This window comes from Schistocerca cancellata, chromosome 11 (genome assembly GCF_023864275.1).
Source record: "Schistocerca cancellata isolate TAMUIC-IGC-003103 chromosome 11, iqSchCanc2.1, whole genome shotgun sequence".
In the NCBI taxonomy this organism is placed as follows: Eukaryota; Metazoa; Arthropoda; class Insecta; order Orthoptera; family Acrididae; genus Schistocerca; species Schistocerca cancellata.
The window spans coordinates 11,961,529-11,978,145 of NC_064636.1; the positions used below are offsets into that span (position 1 = coordinate 11,961,529).

The 16,617-nt window shown below is 45.2% G+C and overlaps 1 protein-coding gene across 1 annotated transcript in view; it reads left to right on the forward strand.

Moving 5' to 3' along the window:
• The first annotated feature begins 990 nt into the window (after positions 1–990).
• LOC126108424 (tyrosine-protein phosphatase non-receptor type 11-like) overlaps positions 991–16,617 on the forward strand; it is a 249,182-nt gene continuing 233,555 nt past the window's right edge. Inside the window, exon 1 of the mRNA XM_049913636.1 lies at positions 991–1,114. The gene's annotated coding sequence lies outside the window, so the exon portion shown is untranslated. The remainder of the gene's footprint in view (positions 1,115–16,617) is intronic.

The window sequence follows — 16,617 nt, forward strand, 5'->3', positions numbered from 1 at the left end:
TATACAACTAGAGAAATCTGTAATTATTGATACATGTTCAATTACCCGAAAGTTCCTGAATGCAATATAACATATACCGTACAGTTAAAAGGAAGTCACGCTTGATCAAGGTCCGCGTCACTTTCCATTTTTGACCAGACATAACGTCTGAGAAAGGAAAGAAATAATAATAATAATAATAATAATAATAATAATAATAATAACCACACTTTGACGTTTTGGCGGCCTTGCTCCGAACACAGCAGCCAATCACAGAGCAGTAGCATTATGCAGGCGGTTTTTGTCACGGGAATGGTACCGGATCTAACGTCTGTCACAGGTACCTCACACCACATTTCGTCATCTATACACTTCTTGCATTTCCACTGCTCTGGGAACAGCTTCTTGGAGTCTTAATATGATGGCTGACCAAGCCAGAAATACTACTAGAGGCGTTTATTCGCAGCTCATTACCTGTGGTGGTTGTTCCCACCAATCTGCAGAAGAGGCTGGTTGGTCGGCTGATAAATTAGTATGTGTATAGAGCCCTGTAGTCGAAGCACCTTGCCTGTGGTGGTTGTTCCCAGTGGTCCACAGAAGAGGCTGCCACAAAATTGGTTGGTTGGTTGGTTGGTAGGTTCATTGGTTGGACGGTAAGTTGGCACGTGTGTAGAGTTGCTCAGCAGTGGTGGTTGGTCGGCCGATAAATTGGTATGTGTGTAGCGGCCTTTATTCGGAACTGCTTACCTGAGGTGGTTGTTCCCACCATTCTGCAGAAGAGGCTGCCACAAAATTGTTTGGTTGGTTGGTCGGCTGATAAATTGGTATGTGTGTAGAGCCCTTTAGTCGAAGCTCCTGAACTGTGGTGGTTGTTCCCAGTGGTGCACAGGAGAGGCTGCCACAGAATTGGTCGGGCGGTAAGTTGGGTTGCTCAGCAGTGTTGTTTGTTGCAGCAGCCCTCAGGAGAGGCAGCGCAGCCGCAGCCAGTCGGACCGCCGCGGCAGCCCCACCTCGGGCCACCGCCCGCACCACAACAACCACCACCACCACCACCACCACCAGGACTGGTTGTCCGCCTGGGGTCGCCTCGTCGGAGCCATAACGGGGGGCGGCAGGAAGCTGGGCGTCGGCTCAGGTACGTCTCTCTCTCTCTCTTTCTCACTGTCTTTGTAGTGTAAAGGCTACGATATTTGTAGGAAAATTAAAGGTGTTGTTTGCAACAGTTGTGCACAGTGCTCCCTATTAGTTCTTTGAGCTATGGTACTTTTCCAACACAACTATGACCTGTTATACCCTTTGTTCGTGTATCGAAGCTCTTTCTGCGTTCGCTGTGCACCCTTTGAGACTGAAGCCTTTCTTTTTTTTTCTGACACCCTCTAACCTAAACAACCACCAAGTCCACGCCACACATCCCCTGGTACCTGTGTAGCCACCTCCTGGATGTAGTGGGCATCCGACCTATTCAGCAGAACTCGAAACCCCACCACCCTACGGCGCAAGCATCTGAGCCTCCGATTCAGATGCTCCACTCGGGTCTGTACCGGAGGTCCGCAGTTGGTCCTGTCGACTGTGCCGGAAATGGTGAGCTCTGCTTTCATCTCACTAGCGAGACTGGCAGCCTTTACGCTTATTTCGTGAGATATTTGGCCCGGTCACTATCAATGGACCAACCTCTGTATCTCAGCCCCCCCCCTCTCTCTCTATATCTCTCACTCTCTCTCTCTTTCTCTCTCTATATCTCTCTCACTGTTTCTCTCTCTCTCTATCTCTCTTTCTCTCTATAGATATCTCTTTCTCTCTATACAGAGTGACTCACCTAACGTTACCGCTGGATATATTTCGTAAACCACATGAAATACTGACGAATCGATTGCACAGACCGAACGTGAGGAGAGGGGCTAGTCAAATTGGTTAATACAAACCATAAAAACATGCACGGAAATATGTTTTTTAACACAAACCTACGTTTTTTTTAAATGGAACCACGTTAGTTTTGTTAGCACATATGAACATATAAACAAATACGTAATCAGTGCCGTTTGTTGCATTGTAAAATGTTAATTATATCCGGAGATATTGTAACCTAAAGTTGACGCTTGAGTACCACTCCTCCGCTGTTCGATCGTGTGTATCGGAGAGCACCGAATTACCTAGGGATCCAAAGGGAACGGTGATGGACCTTAGGTACAGAAGAGACTGGAACAGCACATTACGTCCACATGCTAACACCTTTTTATTGGTCTTTTTCACTGACGCACACGTACATTACCATGAGGGGTGAGGTACACGTACACACGTGGTTTCCGTTTTCAATTACGAAGTGGAATAGAGTGTGTCCCACTGGAAACGCGTCGACGTGTGTGGTATCAGCATGACGGTGCACCTGCACATTCCGCAGTCAACACTAGGCTGACCCTTGCCGGGATGTTCGATGGGCGTTTCATAGGACGTGGAGGACGCATAAATTGGCCAGCCCGTTCTCCTGACCTTACACCTCTGGACTTCTTTCTGTGGGGTACGTTAAAGGAGAATGTGTACCGTGATGTGTCTACAACCCCAGACGATATGAAACAACGTATTGTGGCAGCCTGCGGCGACATTACACCAGATGTACTGCGGCGTGTACGACATTCATTACGCCAGAGATTGCAATTGTGTGCAGCAAATGATGGCCACCACATTGAACATCTATTGGCCTGACATGTCGGGACACACTCTATTCCACTCCGTAATTGAAAACGGAAACCACGTGTGTACGTGTACCTCACCCCTCATGGTAATGTACATGTGCGTCAGTGAAAAAGAGCAATAACAAGGTGTTAGCATGTGGACGTAATGTGCTGTTCCAGTCCCTTCTGTACCTTAAGGTCCATCACCGTTCCCTTTGGATCCCTACGTAATTCGGTGCTCTCCGATACACGCGATCGAACAGCGGGGGAGTGGTACTCGAGCGTCAACTTTAGGTCACAATATCTCCGGATGTAATTAACATTTTACAATGCAACAAACGGCACTGATTAGGTATTTGTTTATATGTTCAGATGTGCTAACAAAACTAACGTGGTTCCATTTAAAAAAACGTAGGTTTGTGTTAAAAAACGTACTTCCGTGCATTTTTTTATGGTTTGTATTAACCAGTTACACTAGCCCCTCTCCTCACGTTCGGTCTGTGGAATCGATTCGTCAGTATTTGATGTGGTTTACGAAATACATCCAGCGGTAGCGTTAGGTGAGTCACCCTGTATATACAGGGTGATTCAAAAAGAATACCACAACTTTAAAAATGTGTATTTAATGAAAGAAACATAATATAACCTTCTGTTATACATCATTACAGAGAGTATTTAAAAAGGTTTTTTTTCACTCAAAAACAAGTTCAGAGATGTTCAATATGGCCCCCTCCAGACACTCGAGCAGTATCAACCCGATACTCCAACTCGTTCCACACTCTCTGTAGCATATCAGGCGTAACAGTTTGGATAGCTGCTGTTATTTCTCGTTTCAAATCATCAATGGTGGCTGGGAGAGGTGGCCGAAACACCATATCCTTAACATACCCCCATAAGAAAAAATCGCAGGGGGTAAGATGAGGGCTTCTTGGAGGCCAGTGATGAAGTGCTCTGTCACGGGCTGCCTGGCGGCCGATCCATCGCCTCGGGTAGTTGACGTTCAGGTTGTTACGGACAGATAAGTGCCAATGTGGTGGCGCTCTTTGAAACGAAAGATTCATCTGTTTCCATTTGAGCAAGGATAAAATCACAGAAATCGATTCTTTTAATCTTATCAGCTGCAGACAGTGCTTGAACCAATTTCAGACGATAAGGTTTCATAACTAACCTTTTTCGTAGGACTCTCCATACAGTTGATTGTGGAATTTGCAGCTCTCTGCTAGCTCTGCGAATCGATTTTCCTGGGCTGCGAACAAACGGTTGCTGGATGCGTGCTACATTTTCATCACTCGTTCTCGGCCGTCCAGAACTTTTCCCTTTGCACAAACACCCATTCTCTGTAAACTGTTTATACCGACGTTTAATACACCACCTATCAGGAGGTTTAACACCATACGTCGTTCGAAATGCACGCTGAACAACTGTCGTCGATTCACTTCTGCCGTACTCAATAACACAAAAAGCTTTCTGTTGAGCGGTCGCCATCTTAGCATCAACTGACGCTGACGCCTAGTGTATATAATCTCACTCGCTCTCACACACACACACACACACACACATTCCGGCACCCATTAGCCGTGTCACCGTGTAGCCAGCCAGACCCGCAGCGCCGGCCCGGTGTCTGGTTTACGCTGCCCCTGCGTGTACGCCGGCTGAGTCAGCGCTCTAATTGCTGTGTCCTCGCCCCGCCCCGCCCCGCCCCGCTGCCAGCGGTCACGAGGTGCGCTGCCTGTCGCTCTGCGTCCACCGCCACTGAGTGTCTGTCACCCACTGTGCAGGTAGTGTAGTTTAGTCTAGTGTGTAGTGTAGTGTGCATATGTGGCCGGCGGCTCCTGACCACACTCTGCCCCGCTGGTGCGTCTCTCTCTCTGTCTGTCTTCTCGTCTGTCCAACTCCGCAGCCTTATCTCTCAGTTACACCGCAGCTGGACTCTTGCTAACAGACTTTTCCACACTCAGTGGCTGTGACTTCAACTTCTGCTTACGAACTCTTAGTATTGTCAGTACGCTCGCTCCACTCGCAATGTTGTATTCTCTCGTTTTATTCCACCGAGTTTCCGAATTATACCGAGGTGACAAGAGTCATGGGACACGTCCTAATATCGTGCCGGCGCAGTGCAGCTACTCGCCTCGAATAATGGAGAATTGAAATTAAAAGAAAGCTCGGCGTTGGCCGTAATATTGGTGGTTTATTGATAGCTAAATCCATTTTCAATCACATAGTGAGATAACTTGGTACCAGTGTCTATGAGCTTAATTTGTACTCGACAGCACTGAAAATGACCACCGTGTGATTGAAAATCGATTTTGCTACCAATAAACCACCAATATTACGGCCAACGCTGACCTTCCTTTTAATTTAACGTACATGGTCGTTGTGCACAGCCGGCGGCAGTCGCCGAGCGGTTCTAGGCGCTACAGTCTGCAACCGCGCGACCGCTACGGTCGCAGGTTCGAATCCTGCCTCGGGCACTGATGTGTGTGATGTCATTAGATATACTTGAAAAAAGAGGCAGCATTGGTCGTATATTTTTCTATTGCAAAATCGATTTTCTGTCACTGAGTGACCATCTTCAGTGCTATATCAGTGCAATCACATAGTCCATGTGATTGCCGTAAGCCTAGTAACAACAGTGCATCACAATTTGTTATACAATATAGCACTGAAGATGGTCACTCAGTGACAGAAAATCGATTTTGCAATAGAAAAATATACGACCAATGCTGTCTCTTTTTTTCAAGTATACCTGTTACCTGGTCGTAGTGCACAAGACAACATGGAGTCGCCAATCAATGATGTCATTAGGTTAGTTAGGTTCAAGTAGTCCTAAGTTCTAGGGGGCTGATAACCTCAGAAGTTAAGTCCCATAGTGCTCAGAGCCATTTGAACCAAGCCGTTCTGCACACGGCACTCCGTGGAGTAGCCAACCAAAAATGCAGAATTACTGTGAAGGTGGTTCGGTGAACCGCCTGCCAGCCACTTAAATCTGATTTGCGGAGTATCCGTATAGATGTAGATGAAACGCGTTTTTGCTGCGTCATGATCTTCCCACGAAATTTCAATCCCCGACATTCTCCTCCGAATGCGAGAATGTTTGTTGGCGCCCACCTAGATAGGGAGGAATGATCGTCATAATACAATAAGGGGAATCGGAGCTCGTACACGAAGACTGCAGTGGAACATGTCCTGTATTCTAACACTATGAAGTACCTCGAAGAAAACTATTTACTGACTGGTAGTCAGCACGGATTCAGAAAATATCGTTGTTGTGGAACACAACTATCTCTTTATACTTACGAAGTAACGAGTGCTATCGACAGGGGATGTCAAATTGATTCCATAAATTTGAATTTCCAGAAGGCTTTCGACACCGTTCCTCACAAGCGTCTTCTAACCAAACTGCGTGCCTACGGAGTATCGTCTCAGTTGTGCGACTGGATCCGTGATTTCCTGTCAGAAAGGTCACAGTTCGTAGTAATAGACGGAAAGTCATCGAGTGAAACAGAAGTAATATCTGGCGTTCCCCAAGGGAGTGTTATAGACCGTCTATTGTTCCTAATCTATATAAACGACATAGGAGACAATCTAAGTAGCCGTCTTAGATTGTTTGCAGATGATGCTGTCATTTACAGTCTTGTACAGTCATCAGATGATCAAAATGAATTGCAAAGTGATTTAGATATCTGTATGATCCGAAAAGTGGCAATTGAGCCTCAATAAGGAAAAGTGTGAAATTCACACGAGTACTAAAAGAAATCAGCTAAATTTCGATTACGGGATAAGTCACACACATCTGAGGGCTGTTAAATTCAACTAAATACGTAGGGATTACAATTACAAATAACCTAAATTGGAACTATCACATACGTAATATTGTGGGCAGAGCAAACCACAGACTGCGATTCATTGGCAGAACATTTGGAAGGTGCAACAGGTCTACTAAAGAGACTGCTTACACCACGCTTGTCCGCCCTATTCTGGAGTACTGCTGTGCAGTGTGGGATCCCCATCAGGTGGGACTGACGGATGACATCGAAAAAGTACAAAGAAGGGCAGCTCGTATACTCCTATCGCGAAATAGGGGAGATAGTGTCCGAGACATGATACGTGAATTGGAGTGGCAATCATTAAAACAAAGGCGTTTTTGGTTGCGACAGGATCTTCATGATATTTCAGTTATTAGTTTTCTCTTCAGATTGCGGAAACATTCTGTTGTCAGCCACCTATATAGTGAGAACTGACGATCACGATAAAATAAAGGGAAATCAGGGCTCGCACAGAAAAAATTAACTGCTCGTTTTCCCCGCGCGCCGTTTGAGAGTGGAACGGTAGAGAGGCAGCTTGAAGGTGGTTCAGTGAACCCCCTGGCAGGCACTTCATTGTGCATAGCAGAGTGATCACGTAGATGTGGATGTTAGGCGCCGTTACATTCAAGAAAAAAGTGTGCGAGACAGTTAAGTGTGAATTGCAGAGTATTGCTGTAGATGGAGATGCAGATTGTAGGCGAGGGACGACGCCATCTTGGGCAAAAAATGTCTGCATTCAGCTGGAGGAAGTGGGATGAAGGTGAGGCGCGAAGAGACGGGCTGACGTCCGAGTACAGAACAGGTGAGCGGAGAATGTCGGAGCAGTTCCAAGCGCGAAACAAAGATGGGAGCGAGGTGTGTCACAAGGATGCAGGGCGGCTCGTTGGCCAATAAGATACGGAATGCAACAAGAGTAGCGGTGAACGGGGGGACGAAAGAAGCCACGGGGGGGTTGGGGAAAGGATTGCAGTGTGGGGAAAAAATGCGTACACAGCAGTGCAGGCTAGCTCCAGGTATAGGACGAATGCAGTGGTGGGTCGTGGGTGGAGCGATATCAGAACGGAAATGAAGTTATATTATAACGAATTTGCTTGAGACAGAGAAGTAGCTGTCAGTGCATCAGCACGGCTTTAGGAAGAATCACTCCTGCGAAACGCCACTCGCCCTTTTTTCACACGATGTCTTGCGAACCGCGGACGAAGGGTATCAGACGGATGCCATACCACTTGACTTCCGGAAAGCGTTTGACTCGGTGCCCCACTGCAGACTCCTAACTGAGGTACGAGCATATGGCATTGGTTCCCATATATGTGAGTGGGTCGAAGACTTCTCAAGTAGTAGAACCCAGTACGTTGTCCTCGATGGTGAGTGTTCATCGGAGGTGAGGGTATCATCCGGAGTGTCCCAGTGGAGTGTGGTAGGTCCGCTGTTGTTTTCTGTCTACGTAAATGATCTTTTGGATAGGGTGGATAGCAATGTGCGGCTGTTTGCTGATGATGCTGTGGTGTACGGGAAGGTGTCGTCGTTGAGTGACTGTAGGTGGATACGAGATGGCTTGGACAGGATTTGTGATTGGCGTAAAGAATTCCAGCTAACTCTAAATATAGATAAATGTAAATTAATGCACACGAATAGGAAAAAGAATCCCGTAATGTTTGAATACTCCATTAGTACTGTAGCGCTTGACACAGTCACGTCGATTAAATATTTGTGCGTAACACTGCAGAGCGATATGAAGTGGGACAAGCATGTAATGGCAGTTGTGGGGAAGGCGGATGGTCGTCTTCGGTTCATTGGTAGAATTTTGGGAAGATGTGGTTCATCTGTAAAGGAGGCCGCTTATAAAGCACTAATACGACCTGTTCTCAAGTACTGCTCGAGCGTTTGGGATCCCTATCAGGTGGGATTGAGGGAGGACATAGAAGCAATTCAGAGGCGGGCTGCTAGATTTGTTACTGGTAGGTTTGATCTTCACTGCGAGTGTTACGGAAATGCTTCAGGAACTCGGGTGGGAGTCTCTGGAGGAAAGGAGGCGTTCTTTTCGTGAATCGCTACTGAGGCAATTTAGAGAACCAGCATTTGAGGCTGACTGCAGTACAGTTTTACTGCCGCCAACTTACATTTCGCGGAAAGACCACAAAGATAAGAGAGATTAGGGTTCGTACAGAGGCGTACAGGCAGTCATTTTTCCCTCGTTCTGTTTGGGAGTGCAACAGGGAGGGAAAATCCTAGTTGTGGTACGAGGTACTCTCCGCCACCCACCGAATGGTGGATTGCGGAGTATGTATGTAGATGTAGATGTCGGAATAACTTCGGTAATTCAAGAGAGAAATGAGCAGCGAACAGTTCTAACGTTTCTTCCAGCGGTACATTTGTGAACAAAGAGACCACATCTAGGCTGATCATAATGTCATTCGGGCCTATCCTCGTCTCCTTTATGATGTAACAAACATTTTTGAGTTATTGATGTGATGGCTACAGTAGCCGACTATAGGTGCTAATAATTTGGTTAAGTATTACGCTAACCGAAATGTAGGAGACGCAGTAGCACTGACAACAGGTCTCAGAGGGACCCCATCCTCGTGGACCTCGGGTAGACCGTACGACCTGGGTGGCCGTGCAGCTCTTGGTCCTGGGTTCTTGACCAGTTCTTCTGGGGGGCCAGAGTCCCTCAGTAGCTCCCCTGTCTTCCCGCTAAGTGCTGCTGTGGGATCCTCCAATAATAGGGCCACTTTCTTATGATAAGAAAGGTGACGAAGATGGCGGAGGTAGGAATCGAAAGCTCGGGATTTTATCCACATTTGACGCGGCAAGTAAACAGAGAACTTTTTATGCTACGACTCCGTCGCGAAAGACTTCGTAGTCACAATCGTAAGTAATGTTTAAATAAAGCTGCTGGCAAAATAGTAAAGTGCTCATTAAATAAATTCACAAGTATGACATAATGTGAGTTATTCTTGCGGTATTCATTTGGTCAGCAATTGTGTTGAATACGATTTTCTGACGAACATTTGCAGAATGAAAAGATCAATAAACGTAACGAATCAAAAAATAGCTCGGGCAATATTTCTAGTGCATTGCTGTAGTAGGAGATATCGTCTGTTGACATCGGATGAAAGATTAAAAGTAGTTACTTCACAGGTTCACAGTGTGAATGTTTATTCGCTTTGAAATATTAACTATGTAGTTACAAACGAGGATAATGCAATGTAGTCGAGTTAACTCGGGTGATGCTGAGGGAATTGGATTAGGAAATGAGTTTTGCTATTTGGAGAGCAAAATAACTGATGATGGTCGAAGTGGAGAGGATATAAAATGTAGACCGGCAATGGCAAAGAAAGCGTTTCTGAAGAAGAGAAATTTGTTAACATCGACTATAGATTTAAGTGTCAGGAAGTCGCTTCTGAAAGTATATGTATGGAATGTAGCCATGTATGGAAGTGAGACATGCACGATAACTAGTATACACAACAAGAGAATTAAAAACTTTCGAAATGTGGTGCTACAGAAGAATGGTAAAGACTGGAAGGGCAGATCACGTGACTAATAAGGAGGTACTGAATAGAATTGGGGAGAAGAGGAGTTTGTGGCACAACTTGACAAGAAGAAGGGATCGGTTGGTAGGACATGTTCTGAGGCATCAAGGGATCACCAATTTAGTACTGGAGGGGAGCGTGGAGGGTAAAAGTCGTAGAGGGAGACCAAGAGATGAATACACTAAGCAGATTCAGAAGGATGTAGGGTGCAGTAGGTACTGGGAGATGAAGAAGCTTGCACAGGATAGAGTAGCATGGAGAGCTGCAGCAAACCAGTCCCTGGACTGAACACAACAACAGTTATAAACATACTGACATGTTGTTGTCACTGTGTGCGCGTCATTTCTCTCAGATCGCCGGTGTGTTGAGTTTTGCTTTAATATTCGACTGTGAATTATTATACACTGAAGAGCCGGAGAAACTGACACAGCTGCCTAATATGGTGTAGGGCCTCCGCGAGGTACGGACGTTGACAGAACACGGTAAAAATGCACTAAGAAGCATTGAGCGGAAAGTAGTGCGCAAAATCTATGGGCCAGTAAGGGAGGAAGAAGGCTGAAGAATACGCTCATCATCATCATCATCATCATCAAATCATCATCAGTTACCTGCTACATTAGGAGGTCCTTTGCCTCTCCATTTTCTGCGATCCATTGCTTCCTTCTTAAGGCTGCTGTGTGTTGTAGCGTCCATCATGTCATCCAGTATCTGGAATCTCTTCCTTCCTCGCTTCCTTTTCCCTTCTACATAACCTTCTAAAACTGTTTTCATCAGTCCGTCATTCTTTCTCAATATATGCCCAATCCAATTTCTTTTTCTTCTCTTTATTACATCTAGCAACTGTCTTTTCTCTCCCACTCTTCTCAGTACCTCTTCATTTTTTACTCTGTCCATCCAACTTATTCTTTCCCTCCTCCGCCATGTCCAGATCTCAAAAGCCTCCAGCCTTTCTCTGTCTTTTTTCCTCACAATCCATGTTTCAGCGCCATATACAAGAACACTCCATACAAGACATTTTATGACTCTCTTCCTGAGTTCTCTGTCCAGACCGCTGCCGAAGATTCTCCTCTTCTTATAAAACGCCTCCTTTGCCGTTGCTATCCCTGTTTTAATTTGTGTGGTGCACTTCCAGTCGGTGTCTATCCTGCTTCCAAGATACTCACAATTTTGCACCTGTTCTAGTGTTTCTCCATTCAGCATAATTTTTACTTCCTTATTTCCTCCTAGTGCCAATACTTTTGTTTTATTTGTGTTAATTTTGATTCCATATTTTTTTCCGTTAGTTGCAATGGTGTCCACCAAATCCTGTAATTCTTTTTTCCCCTGTGGCTAGAAGGACCGTGTCACCAGCAAACCTCAAACACCCTACTCTTCTTCCTCCAATTTCTACTCCTTTGTCTTCTAATGACCATTGGTCAATGACATATAGACAGCATCCTTGTCTTACTCCTTTTCCTAGTCTGATCCAGTTTGCACTTTCTCCTCTCACTTTAACTGAAACTTTTTGATTCAGGTATAATGAGTTTATAAGTCTTCTGGTTTTCCAGTCCACTCTCTTTTTCCCCTCATTGTAGTGGCCAGCTTGTCCCAAACCACATTGTGAAATGCCTTCTCTAGATCGATGAAGCACATATATAGGTCTCTTCCTTTTTCAATGAACCTTTATCCCAAGATTCGTAGGAGCCCTATTGCATCTCTGGTGCCCGTGTAAAGCCAAACTGCTCCTCGCCGAGATTCTGCTCCATTACTTTTTCAAGTCTTTTATTCGTTAAGACCTATCACGGGCCCCGCATCGCTCCAGCTGCACGCGCCACACGCCCTTTACAGAGAGTCCACCAGCTCGAACAGTCGCCTACCGGCACGCGCTGTCCGCGGATTCCTCAGGTTGCCTACGTACCTGCATCCGCTCGGTACAGTTTGAAACGAGGCTCGTCCCACCAGGCGACATGTTGTAACGTTGTTACATTGATTTGCTTTGAAAGCGGTACTGATAGACAATAAAATTGGGTTACAAGCCGTGAGCTATGTGAGGAAGTTAACCCTGCATTACTACGCAACTGTTTCACCAGGTATCCAGTCTAGCTTACCAAACTCCCAACCAGACTAACATTAATTATAATGTTTTACTAGTCATACGACAACCGGTGATTATATATATATATAAAAGAGAATTTAAAAAAAGAAATAAATCAGTTTATATTTGGAAATTTATTTTAACATTGATCACTGAAATTTCAGCATATTAAACTTGACTCGTAACTAAGCTTGTGCCTTCTTTAGGACAGTGAAAATGTGAGTTTGTAATCTTACGGAACACATCAAATATGGAGCCAAGATTGGGAGACTGCATACAACACTGCATTCATAAAATAACACACAAAGAACGTTCAAACATATGCAAGAGGAAATTAACCACAACCAACCGATTCAGTTTTCACCCAAAGAAGTTACGGTCGTAGCGCAATCCTGTCCGTCATGTAATTACCACACACTGGTATACTAAATTCATACTAACTCTCTGTGAAATCTTCCCGAAAAGAATAGCTGAGGGCTACTTTGATGATTACACCACATGCTTCACGTGGTCAACTTGGTTTACACAAAGAGTGTAACTCCACAATAATTTTGATAATTAAAATAAATTAGATCGAAAAGCAATTTACAAAAGAAAAACCTCGAACTGGTTACTAACGTCTTACTATTAACCTGATGCGCCAAACAATTGTATAAGCACGTGGTACTGGTCTCACAAAGTACACCCCACGTGGGTTGAACGTAAAGAAAAGTTGCTATATTGAAAAATATTGTCAAGACGAGACGTTATAATCTCACGCACATCCGCATTTGATGATCTTAGTTAGAGTTATGGATCATCAACACGTTGTTGCACTTTGCTCACAAAGTAGTGACAAAGCAACTACTGGAAGATATTCTCAACTTCACTCTCGAATTACACTGTGTTGCAATTTAAGATAACATTAGATATTTTAGAGCTAAACCTGAAACAAAGGTGATTAAATTTTCAGTTACGCTGAACTTAAGAAATCCATTGTCCTACGGACTTGGCAGACACGCGCTTAGCCGGAGATCTTAACCACTTCAGACGCTCGCCGCGGACAGACTGACCTGGTCCCTTCCTGAGGGTGGCTCTCAAATACAAAACGGAAGTGGCCAGAGGGGCAGCTTTCTATACCAACATGACAAGAGACGGATAGAACCATACTAAGAGTAGAAACCTCTCTGCTTTTAGAAAGCGTAGCTACCTCTTCCGACGTTGGTCGTACTGTTCTCTAGCAGACAGGCTTGTCTGCTACCCTCAAGCATGCAACTAGAAATACATTTGCTCATTCATCCTCTCACACAGAAGGGAATGGGGAGGGCAGTATCTTATCATATACAGTATATAAAAGAAGTCAGATGTGACTGTGTGACATGAATTACATATAAACTGTGTTTTAAAGTGTAGTAGTGTGACAGATCGTTCTTGTTTATGTGTAAAAGTAACACGTTCCACTGCTCAGTCTCCTCCCAGATAGTCAGAAACGCCACAGTAAATTTAGAAGAGGAATTTATGCCGTAAATGACAACAGATTTAAGAAATTAACATGAAAGGAATCCAGCAGACACCTTTCAATGTCTCCAGTCAAGAAGAGTCAAATTTCGTTCTTGGCTGGCGCAGGCGAGGCGTAAAGCTGTGTGTCGTGCAGTCTTCAAGGGTATACAAGTGTGCCTTCGGTTGCGAAAGCACATATCGATGCTCCTTTGTTGAACGGTTCGCACGCTGACATTTGCTGATGGCCCATTACTGAAATCTGCAGCAATTTGCCGAACGGTTACACTTCCGTCACGTTGGACGATTCTCTCCAGTCGTCGTCGGTCCCGTTCTCGCAAGATCTTTTTCCGGCCGCTGCGTTGTCGGAGATTCGGTACTTCACCGGATTCCTGGTATTCACAGCGCACTCTTGAAACGGTCGTACGCGAAAATCCCCACTCCATCGCTACCTCGGAGATGCTGTGCGTCGCATCGCACGTGCGCACCGACTACAACACCACGTTCAAACTCACTCAAATCTCGGTAACCTGCCACTGCAGCAGCGGTAACCCATCTGACAGCTGCTGCCAGACACCTGTTGTCTTACACAGGCGTTGCCGACCGCTGCGCCGTATTCCGCCTGTTGACATGTCTCTGTATTTCAATACGCATGCGTACACCAGTTTCTTCGACACTTTAGTGAACAATGGACATACGTAACAGATCAGGCGAATAATCGATGATTAGGATACTATTAATCGACTCCTACTCACAATTGCTGCTCTCTTTCCATTGTAATAGTTCTGAGCACCATGGGACTTAAACATCTGAGGTCATCAGTCCCCTAGAACTTAGAACTACTTAAACCTAACTAACCTAAGGACATCACAAACATCCATGCCCCAGGCAGCATTCGAACCTGCGACCGTAGCAGCCGCGTCGTTCCGCACTGAAGGGCCTAGAACCGCTCGGCCACAGCGGCCGGCCTCTTTGAGTCGCATATCCGCGGATGAGCGCCACCGAACGGTGATCCTACATCTACATCCATACTACGCAAGCCACCTGACGGTGTGTGGCGGAGGGTACCTCGAGTACCTCTATCGGTTCTCCCTTCTATTCCAGTCTCGTATTGTTCGTGGATAGAAAGATTGTCGATATGCCTCTGTGTGGGCTCTAATCTCTCTGATTTTGTCCTCACGGACTCTTCGCGAGATACACGTAGGAGGGAGCAATATACTCCTGGACTCCTCCGTGAAGGTATGTTCTGGATACTTCAACAAAAGCCCGTACCGAGCTACTGAGCGTCTCTCCTGCAGAGTCTTCCACTGGAGTTTATCTATCATCTCCGTAACGCTTTCGCGATTACTAAATGATCCTGTAACGAATCGCGCTGCTCACCGTTGGATCTTCTCTATATCTTCTATCGACCCTATCTGGTACGGATCCCACACTGCTGAGCAGTATTCGAGCAGTAGGCGAACAAGCGTACTGTAACCTACTACATTTGTTTTAGGACTGCGTTTCCTTAGGATTCTTCCAATGAACCTCAGTCTGGCATATGCTTTACCGACGATCAACTTTATATGATCATTCCATTTTAAATCACTCGTAATGCTTACTACCAGATAATTTATGGAATTAACTGCTTCCAGTTGCTGACCTGCTATATTGTAGCTAAATAAGGGATCTTTCTTTCTATGTATTCGCAGCACATTACACTTGTCTACATTGACAGTCAATTGCCATTCCCTGCACCGTGCCTCAATTCGCTGCAGATCCTCCTGCATTTCAGTACAACTTTCCATTGTTACAACCTCTCGATGTACCACACCATCATCCGCAAAAAGCCTCAGTGAACTTCCGATGTCATCCACAAGGTCATTTATGTATATTGTGAATAGCAACGGTCCTACGACACTCCCCTGCGGCACACCTGAAGTCACTCTTACTTCGGAAGACTTCTCTGCATTGAGAATGGCATGCTGCGTTCTGTTATCTAGGAACTCTTCAATCCAATCACACAATTGGTCTGACAGTCCATATGCTCTTACTTTGTTCATTAAACGACTGTGGGGAACTGTATCGAACGCCTTGCGGAAGTCGAGAAACACGGCATCTACCTGTGAACCCGTGTCTACGGCCCTCTGAGTCTCGTGGACGAATAGCGCGAGCTGGGTTTCACATGATCGTCTTTTTCGAAACCCATGCTGATTGCTACAGAGTAGATTTCTAGTCTCCAGAAAAGTCATTATACTCGGACATTATCGTTGAAATAACCGATTTTCCGTTATATCTTTTTTTCCATGCAAGTTGAAAGTGTAACCAGTTTCTGAAATAACTGATTTTCTGTTTTCTATTCCCGTTATTTACCGCAATAAACTTGTAAATCGTACCGAAATTAATTTTGAGTCCCCCAGTTTCAAGATACATAGACTATTGAAGTAACTGGCAAACGAAGGAGAACTTGGTCTTTCCACGGTTCGCTGCTGTTCTCGAAAGTGGCTGAATAACACAGAAAATAACCAGAGTTCTCCTGTTGGTTCTGTTGTTGTTGTTGTTGCTGTTGTTGTCTTCAGTCCTGAGACTGGTTTGATGCAGCTCTCCATGCTACTCTATCCTGTGCAAGCTTCTTCATCTCCCAGTACCTACTGCAACCTACATCCTTCTGAATCTGCTTAGTGTATTCATCTCTTGGTCTCCCTCTAAGATTTTTACCCTCCACGCTGCCCTCCAGTACTAGATTGGTGATCCCTCGACGTCTCAGAACATGTCCTACCAACCGATCCCTTCTTCTAGTCAAGTTGTGCCACAAACTCCTCTTCTCCCCAATTCTGTTCAACACTTCCTCATTAGTTAAATGATCTGTCCTTCCAATCTTCAGCATTCTTCTGTAGCACCACATTTCGTAAATCGTCTGCAGTCCTCTTAGTAAATCGTACATACGAGTGAAGTAAAATCGAAACTTTGTGCAACTCTTACGGAACTCGGTGATGCCATTTCGATATTTGTGCAGAACATTGTTTGGCTGTTTGAGCGAGTTGAATGAAATATAATACGCGTGTTCTGTGGCGGACTCGGCTGACTGCACACACAGA